At 42.0% G+C, this 10,410-nt stretch overlaps 1 pseudogene; it reads left to right on the forward strand.

Moving 5' to 3' along the window:
• Window positions 1–2,037: 2,037 nt before the first annotated feature.
• LOC135500982 (uncharacterized) lies at window positions 2,038–3,202 on the forward strand (annotated as a pseudogene).
• Window positions 3,203–10,410: the final 7,208 nt, after the last annotated feature.

A 10,410-nucleotide genomic window follows, 5' to 3' on the forward strand; every position in this document is an offset into this window, starting at 1 on the left:
ACAGGAAATTTGAAAATAAATCACAGCGAGTGGAGCTGCAAAATGATAATATGCTCCTAGGATGTCTGTACGGAAAGTTCGGGTGTCAAGGGGAAAAGGAAATGGGAAAATCGTAGTGCTGAAAGTATAAATCGCTTAAAAGCTGCGGGGTTTTTTGGTTGATGCGTTTGATAACAAGTTAGACCTGTAAGAAAGGCAATCTAATGAAGAAAAACGCCGACTCAAATAACGCATGAGACGATAATAATGACGCAATTAGTCACAAACAGCTCAATATTGATGACTCATTGAAAGTCTTTAAAAATCTATATCGTAAATGATGACTTGGATATTTGTACTTTCGCTCTTATAAATTAATGATATGTACCACACACACAAACAACGAGAGCATTGCTGTAAATACAATTGAAAGTTATTCCAAATTGTGATCATTGAAATTACAGGTGATAAAGATTGATACCTTTTTTATTGGCCACCCGATATATCCTTTCAAACTCAATCTACTTTCCACTCAAGCAAAAAATGATTGATTAATACCAAAGACACAAGAAACATTTTGTTTCTCATAGCGAGAACTCGATCAATATAATATATATATATTAAACGTATTGACTTCATATAGTTCATATAATGTAATATTACAACGGCGAATTCAAAGCAAAACTGGACATCCCATCGCTATTTTTCAAATGGTTCAAGGCACTAGGTCGTATTCGACTTGGTACAAGAGTAAGACTGATTATGACAGTTGATCGGAATCATGGCATAGATTCCAAAAAGGTGCTATTGATTGACTTCAACTTTTGTTGGTGTTTGATGGTGGCATCAGTGATGATTTCGTGGTCATACTTTATGTGCACTTGTGCACTTATAACACTTAATGTAGGAGGTGTGACTGCTGGCTCTCCCCCGAAAGGTAAGATAGAGACCACGATATAAGGGCATTGTTGTTCCCAACAAGTTAGTCAGTGATTTGGCTTTAACTTACGAACATAACGTGAAGTAAAAGTACACGCTATATTCGTGACCTAACATGTTTGAACAACTGGCCTCGGCCTAGAACACCGATGATGGGCCAGACGAACATGTGTTAATGAGAGATGAAATGCTTGTGACCACGTACGGGGGGGGGGGGGGCTGTTCTTAATTAAAGTCATTATGGTTTAAGTATTCGCTGGAAGAAACTGTCGTTTATGGGATCTAGTACTTGTTTTTCAAACGCTTATTAGAAATATTACAAATACTAATGTTATTATAATATGATTGTTAGCTCTTCTGGATTACAAGCTTGATGGATCTGATCCGGATATACGGTTTGTATATCACAGTACATATACAGTAAGTAGTTTGAATTTTATCGGTCTTTTCGCAAGTTAGGCCAAACCTTATCAAAGTGTGCGTAATGGGTACAAGAGGGGTGTTCAAAGCACACACTACCGCAAGGAATATTATGACACGATCAGGACAGATTCGGTGATTTCAAAGTCAGTTTTTAGATTTAGTTTTAAAACTAAATGGAACACTAAAACCCTTGATTAAACCAGCATTGAAATGAAGTGGGTTTTAGTTTCATCCTATTTCAAAGTCGGTGTTTGTTGGTTTTAGCATTATGTCCGGTTTTAGCTTAAAACTAAGGGACGGTTTTAGTGTCAAAAACTAACACCGGGGCTAAAACTAAAACTCTCCTCAACACCAGAAATGAAATCAGTTCTGGTGTTAGTTTTGACACTCAGATTTAGCATTATCTTATTTCAAATTAGGTTTTAGTTTCACACTGAAACCAATTGGAACACCAAGGTCTGATCTTAATCCCAGCTCGGTGTTATATTTGGAAGTTTTGTAGTGCATTTTGTATTACCAATAAAACTAACACCTTAGGTATTAACACCGAGTGGATTTCAAAGTTAGTGTTGGTGTGAAGAAGGGAAAAAAATCATGTTGTTCGTGCCATTTCAAGAAGTAGTTGCTGGTATTTTGAACGCTGATGGGAATGATGATGGAGAAAGAAGACGACCAAATTTCGTTCGACGACCAGCAATGTCCTCAGAGTCACCCGACAAGCATCTCAGACTTAATGCTCAGCAGATTGGAGAACTTGTGAATGAATTTCATGAGCACAGATCACAAGGCAAGCCTCGAGCTTCGAGACCTGCATCAGAGAGAAGGATTGAGATTTTTCTGGCATATCTTGCTTCAGGTATATACATGTAAATCCAATTTATCCATAGGGCAGGGGCGTAGCAGCTGGAGGGGGGGGGGGGGGGGGGGGGGGTTTTAGCCCCCTCACCTTTGCCCATGAATGTTTAAAAAAATAAGTAAAGAGAAGTTAAGTTCTGAACCTTGTGTATTTTCATAATTTCGCATTCAACCTTCAGTCTGGAGGGAAAAAAAAGCAAATCCTTCTCAAAAGCATGGAACTGAGCAGTGCACTCCTCAGGTCTCTGCATGGTACTAGAATTACATTTGTATAGTTGTCACAGTATTATGGGATTTTTATCTTTGTTTCAGGAGGTTACTACCGTCAAGTTGCCTACACGTATGGGGTTGCAACATCAACTGCATCCGATTATTTACATGAAGTAAGCGACTTCATGATGGACAGAGCTCCAAATTACATTAAACTTCCACAGCCAGAGGAATACCAAGATCTATCATCACCATTAACTGACATAGGAGGGAGAGTTACCCGTGTGATCCTGTACATCGATGGACTTATCGTAAGGATTCAGCGCCCAGCGCATGCGGGGATGCCTATTATTGTGGACGAGCTGGCAAGGCCTGTGACTCTATTAATGTCCAGTACGTTGTAGATAAACGAGGAATTGTCCGACATGTTGTATCAGGTCTGTCTGGTGCCACCCATGATAAGACCGCCATTGAATGGTCTCAGGAATTCATGGATTATCTTGATGGGTTACCAGATGATGTGGTTGTCCTTGGTGATCCAGCGTATCGCAATCTCCATCCACGAGTCACAACTACGTTCACCGGAAGGAATCTTACTCGCGAGCAGCAAGCATTCAATGGCCATTGCACCAGGCTGAGGCAGATTGTCGAAAGAAGCATTGGAGCCACAGAGCTGAAATGGCGAATAGACCAACACAAGGAAAATAGATATGCAGCAAAAGGAGGTCCCCTTTTTGCTGCTAAGTGCACCATTAGTATTTGTGCACTCCACAACCATTTTACAAATTTCCTGTGATGACTGATTGTGACGTGAAAAGACAAAAACTTTTTCTCAACAGAAACAATGCTTTATTAAACCATGGACCTGAATACCTAAGCGCCATGATTAAACATGTTAGATAATGTGATCAACTTCGAATATTTGTACAAATTGAAAGATGAAATAAATTAACAATAACGTGATCAACAATGATGTACAAATGGAGTACAAAAGTAACAATGTCAATGAGAAGATGATGAATTCAAGTCCTAGGGATTTGAAGCAATTAATGGGCTTATTTAATTTTTTTAAATCTCTTTATATACCACTCTAAAGAAATAATTTGGGGATATCGTTCATGTAAACTCAACTAATTAAAACGTTTGATATTACTATGATTCCGCTTAGTTCTATATTTTCATCCTTTATGAGTCTATGTAGTCAATGGCGATGGAGGCTGCTGATCATTACTAGCAGGCTTATCCTCGGCGGATTCCTCTCCAACTACGCGGGCGACTATATTCTCTGCAACATAGTATCCCTTGCGGATTAGTGAGAGCTCCTCTGCAATATCCGCCAGGATAGCGTTCTGCTGTTCCACAAGTTTAAGATACTTCGACTGGAACGTAGATGAGGTGTTGAGGAACTCCTGCTCAACTTTCTGCTGCTTCATCGTGCCTGGTGCCGCCTGCCGTGCGCTGGCTTTACGTTTTGAGCTACATGTAGTTGAAGTTGAAGGCTTAGGAGAGTTAGCGCGTTGAACACTTGCATCATCACTGTGATCGGGACTATGTTTGAAATCAACCTGTTCATAATCAAAGTCTCCTGCTGCCCCCAAATTATCATTGTCATCGTCTTCAAACATAAGCCTGCCAAGGGCTGCAGGCCCATCAGACGTTTTGGACTTCAAACGAATGATATTTGATGGTGTAACAATGCAGTTTGGTTTTATTGCCCCTCCGGCAGGAAAATACAACTCATTGAATTCTTCATATAGCTTATAAAAGGATGTTGAGCCTTTCAGTTCTGGTTCACTGTCGGTTCCGATGCCAGAAATGGCATTCTTCCTCGTTACTGTACGAAAGTCAGTCCCAGTGTTCTTGAGGAAGTTTGAGATCGAGGAGCCTTCTGTTCCTAGGACACGACCAATTATGTCATAAAATTCGACCGTCTTCCCCTGTTTCTTCATTGCTAAATATATTCTGTGTTTTTCAATCAGCAGATTCAATGCACGCTCCCTTGATTCTTGGGTCCACGTGAACCTCTTCGGTTTCAATCCTGACATTCTGAAGTGAAATGGAAAACAGATATTTAGGCCCAAAACAAAAATACCTTTCAGGTGCCAAAATGCATAATAATTTATTGGTATCAATTGATAGGCCAACCCCCTCAACTTCAGGCCCTTAAGCCAATAACGAATTAGTCCCTCTCCTCATCCTTGACATCCACATGCAACACAAACATAAAAAAATATATAGTAATTAATTGTAATTATTCCTGCGTGAACCTATTGTCTGCTTTATGGCAGGATCAGGCCTAGGCCTAACCAACCTTCCAGTACGGGGACACCATATTTGGACATTGCCCCACCCGGACAATAATCAGGCCAAACGTTTGAATTGCCATCGCGCCCCCCCCCCCCCCCCCACTTATCAAAAATAAAATATTGACCGAGTGTTGTGAAAATGAGAGGCAGAATCGACCACAGACAGAGATGCCTTCAAATGAGCAGTCTCGGCACTCGGCACTTGACAGCCTTAAAGTCACCAAAAATTGGCCCTCAAAGTCAAATGTCAGAAACCTCTCCCCCCAAGCCTCCGTCCATCCCATGGCCCTTTGAGTATCCTCGTCCCATCCTACTCCTGGACTCCAGGACATGTACAGGGGCTTCTTGGCCTACGATCCCTGGCTAGACATGCCCCCACCGACCACCTGGTCCTCTATACTCATGAATGACATGATACTCCGGTCGTGATGACATTGCCAGCCTAGTGGGCTACTAGTTAGTCGTAATCATGCCATGAGTTTGAAATGTTGCCAGTACAAAGTGGCCCATTTTGTCAAATCACCCCATGTAATCAAGCCACAATCCAATCATATTATGGCTATAGGAATGTATGACAACAATAAATGAAAACTCACCTTAAAAATCTCCTTGAAATCGATAAAATTTGTATTTCTGACAAATGTTTTCAATGTTGACAATTTTTATTTGAGGCGTCTGCTACAATTCTTGTCAGGCAAGATCGGAAGCGGTTACAATAGGGAAACAACAGTAACAACGACAACAACATGCAAGTTTGGTTTTTCCAAGGTTTTATCTCTGTCCATCTTGGTGTTAGTTTTACCTGCAGAATAAAACCTCTTCTTAGTTTCAGCCCAGGTTTTAGGTGTTTAGATAAAACCAGGTGTTGGTGTTAAACTAAAACCTCGAATTGGTCTTATCCAGACATAGGTTTTTAGGGGTAGAAATTAAGAATAAAACTGACACTAACACCCAACACTAAAACCAAAACCAACTTTGAAATCACCCATTGTCCTGTCATAGGATAATGTTCAATTCATGCCATTTGAAAAAGACATGAGTAAGCCAAAGTTTGAAGAAAGCATTGATGCATTCTGATTTGAATGATCACTTAACTTTGAATGGGCCTAGATCAGTAGATGACTGACCAACACTAAAGCTGACCTGTCCGAAATTACACTTTATTTCCAATCATGAAAAATTCAGTACATTCGGTTTTTCACAATGTCCTTTTCTAAATCAAGTCTCATTACTTTTAAGGTACATTCAGATTTCTGACCATGGGAACAGTGGAAGTATAAGGCATCACCTGGATCATTATTCTCAAGGTCATCAAAATCAATCTCATTGTCCTCAGCATCTTCATCTGCATCTTCGAGAAGGTCATTAGCAATATTTTTGTACTCCCCATTTTCATTCGGGACGAGTCCCGCTACCTGAAAGGCACGTGCTGTGGATTCAGGAGGGACGTCATCCCAAGCTCGGCTATGTAAAACAGATGCAAGGGGTATTCTGGGACTGGTGCCATCGGCTGCAGTATTTGCATGCTTCCAGTCTTTCCAGCGGCGCTGACGTGAGCTTTAAATGCCCTCATAATGGTCAAGTCCAAAGGTTGACTCATAGATGTGCACCGCGCGGGAATGTTATCAAGGAGCACACCAGCTCCTACAATAGGGGCACAGAATTCACCAGCCAAGTGAGGTAACTGATCTAAGAGTAAAAGCCTTGTATTTGGTTCAAATTCACCAATGAATGGAGAAAAGACTTCATCAAGCCAATGTTGGAGTGTGTCATGATTCCCCCACCCTGACCGTGATGAAGTGACGCGGACATTTTCAGGAATGTTTCCAAGTCCACGAATTTCTCGGAAGAAGCCTGGTTCTCTGAACACAATATGGGCTGGCATTTTTTCCCCATTAGATCCAAATGTCAACCCAACGGTGCATCCTAGTTTAGTATTGCCCCTTGAAATTTTAACGTCAACATCCCTCTGTCCCGGAGTAGCTGCCGTATACATGGCCAGAAAGTCCAACTGACAAAAGGTTTGATTCATATTGTAAATTGCATGTTGCCTCACTCTACCCCTGACGTTTCCTTGAAATCGGCGGACACGCTCATTAGCGTCAACTGGAATCGAAGTCGTGTTTCTTGTCTTGCGACGAAATACAATACCTTTCCGTTTCAAGAAATCGCTGATCCATCCTGGAGAGAAAGATGGACCGCTCCGGTCGGTTCAAAAGGTAGTTGTCTCTATCATCACCTGGAAGCTCATCCCACCAGCGGTGGAATTCCAGCTCGGCAGCATGGACCCGATCAACTCTGGATACGGGGAGGGCAAGACGAGAAATTCGAGAAATCGGTTGTAAACCTGCTCCTCCACTTGTGGTCACCATCCGTCGTGGTCGCTTCTAACCCTCCTACTTTGAGCATTGTTCTCGGTCTGCTCCATTAACATTTCCCGATTTGCTATCCATCTTCGCAATGACGTAACTGCAAACCCGAAGCGTCTGGCATACTCTGCCACATTAAGCAGCCAACCATGTTCAATCGCATGTTCGCAATCGAGGACGTGGCGCAATCGTACAGTTACACTATAGCTGTTGTGAAGTCGTGGTAGTCTAGGACTATCAACTTCATCATCCTCATCAGTGTCCATACCAATGGCAGTTGAGAGTATGAACAAGATACAACATATGTTTTCGAATTTTCGCATTGGGCATTATCTCCAGCTGGAAAAGGTCTGTCCTGAAGCTCATAGGCCTGCATGTACCATAAACCTACCCTTTACTTATTACATCACGGCAATAATCGAGTCAAACAGTCCACACGCATGGGAACATCAAGCCTGGCTGAAAATTGATAAGGCCAAGTTGACGCTACTCCAGGATCTAATGCTTACCTGATTCTCCCATTATGGGCCGCAAATTGGTTTTGGCTGTAAACTAGTCCGAAGACCGATAAAATCCGAACTTACTGTATATACTAACTGGCTTGAGGCCACTTCGGGTCACTTTAGCCCATTGGTAATAGGAAGGTTTCGCACCGTTACGAACTACGAAAACCGAGCACGAAAATCGAAAGAAGACGAAGAAATATTCTCATAGGGGAGCAAAATCTAAAGTCTTCTCCTGCTTCTTGGCTGGGGAAGCTTAATGTAACGAAGAATTGGAAATAGTTTTATTATAATAGTGGATAAAAATCAATAGTCTTCACCAGCCAACAAGCTTAATCAACAACATTACCTAACATCCGGAAAGCAACTATCACTGACATGTTTGCCATCACGTGACCAGTTCAATTTCTATCATTTTTATTTCGTAGCCTATCTGGAAATGCGAAGTACGTCGAGTCTCTAGTTTTTGGGAAAGTGCTTCAGTTTAATGATAAGCACGCATCTGCAACTCTACCTTATATAAATACATTCAAATACAAACATATTACAATTACCTTTTATATAAGATTCCTTCAGGGCAAGCTTGTCCAAAAGTGGGTATGTTTCTGTACTGATGTAGAAAGAATTTGCGTAGGAAATAACCAAAATCAGCTAGTGAGGATTGGTGTGTGGCACAGGGATACCTCTAAACAGATCAATGTGCGATACATTTTTCACTTTTACATCGGCTATCAGTCGATTGTCAGTCGCAAATGTTGGCAGCATATTGCTGTTACAATTACCAGGAATAAGTCTATTCCTAAGCCCCATGTCAAACTTTATAGGAACGGGAACCTCTTAAGAATGACAAAGTGTAAGCGATATAAAGAAAAGCATGTGTGGAGAAAGGTTTCATTTTTGGGTAAATTCATTCAAATGAATCAAATGTCGAATTTTAGGTTTGACCCAACTATAGCGACAAAACTTGATATTTTGAGGAGCAAAAAAAGAGGTAGGTTGGTCAACTCGTTAAATATCTGAGCCTGAGGGCTTCACCACCACTTTGAAGACGAGTTTATTATTTTCATATGATACACTGGTCCGACTGGGAATTTTAGGAAATTATTGTGCTGGGAGACGTAGTAGACGCACTGCCAGTGTATTTTTATGTGTTCAAGCAATTACAAGTTATGTCATCTGCCACCGAGGTTGTTTGGGGCTCTCCCCGATTCGCCAAGCAAAAAGGAAACATCTATATCTACAGCAAGACGTCACAGCGTAGATATATGGCTCCATGCAGCGCCTTACTAGTGCATCGGTCCTCATGGAGAGGATCGACGCATGGAGGGCTGACTCGGTTCAAATCGGAGTCAACATCGGAATAGCATGATAATTCGGGCGGATTTGGAATTTTTCCTTTTTTTGTGAACTTTGTCGATGGAAACAACTTTATAGAGGTGACTGGGCAGCCGACAGCTTGGGAATACTGCCCTTACTAATACCAACGGTCCTTCAAACAAGCATATTTTGGCTCAAATTTAAATATTAGCTTCTTGTCTCCTCCAATAATGAACTTTGGAATAGCTTTATAGTACAATTTGAGAAATATTGGCATCTGTTCAACAAGATAGCTGCCGAAACATGAGCATTAGTTGCAGCGAACATATGCCGAACAGGGTATATCGCAAAAGCTTTCTTCATTCTTGATATTGTGCTGCTCGAGGGGAAATTGCTGAAAACAATGCATAGGCCTATTCGTGAATGTGGCAGTTGTCTTTATGTCTAAAACGCCTCGAGAGCTTTTTCAAGTAATAAAAGCTTAATAGCTATCCAGATCAGAGTTCAATATATTTACAGTAATATAGTAATACACTGTTGGGCAAAATGGTTGTCACCCCTGCGATGGCATATATGATTGCATAATCATTTCTAATTTATTTTGATACGGTAAACATTAATGAGTGGAAACTTTGCAGTTGTACACACATGGTATTAGCGGGTGTTTTTGGACCACAAACTTGCACATGTTTGCCATCAATTGCTTATTAATTGACATTTTATCTACGGAGGCTCATCAGGGACCTTAACTATGGAAAACATCTTTGTCATTGTTTCACTCTTTTCTCTCCATCTGACCAGATTTGATTGTTCAAATTGATAGGAATTGCACAATTGGGTAATTTCTCACTGCTTGCATACCTAATATCGCGTATTGCCCCCACGGGCTGAAATGAGCGCTGCAATTCGTCGGGACATGCTTGTAACGCCTTCGTTGGGGGATTTCGCCCCAAATACGGATAATTGCATCACCAAGGTCGGCAAGGTTCTGAGGCTGAGGGTCCAAATTTTCGAGTTCTCTGCCGATATGGTCCCACAGGTGCTCTATGGGTTCATATCCGGGCTGTAAGGACACCAGTCCAGACGGTTGACGTCTTGTTCGTGCAAGAAATTGTTCACTATTGCTGCTCTGTGGGGGTCTGGCGTTGTCGTCTGCAGGTGTCCAGTTGTTGCCGAAGTGGGCCCTTGCTTCTGGCAGCACGTGATCTCGGATGATCTCCAGATAGAGGAGACCGTTTACATTTTGCTCTAGGACGCGGACTGCAGTTTTTCCATGATAATGAATGGTGCCCCAGATATGGACTGAACCACCTCCAAATGGAACACGCAGGGCTACACAGTCTTCCCGAAGCTGCTCGCCTGGTAATCGACGAACTCTGACCCTGCCATCAACGCGGAACAGCAAGAAACGGGAATCGTCACCAAAGACGATGTGGCGCCACATTTCGTCCGGCACGTCAGCATGCGCTCTCGCCCACAGTAGCCGTCGACGTTTTGCCGCATCTGTCA

This window comes from Lineus longissimus, chromosome 17 (genome assembly GCF_910592395.1).
Source record: "Lineus longissimus chromosome 17, tnLinLong1.2, whole genome shotgun sequence".
NCBI classification, from domain to species: Eukaryota; Metazoa; Nemertea; class Pilidiophora; order Heteronemertea; family Lineidae; genus Lineus; species Lineus longissimus.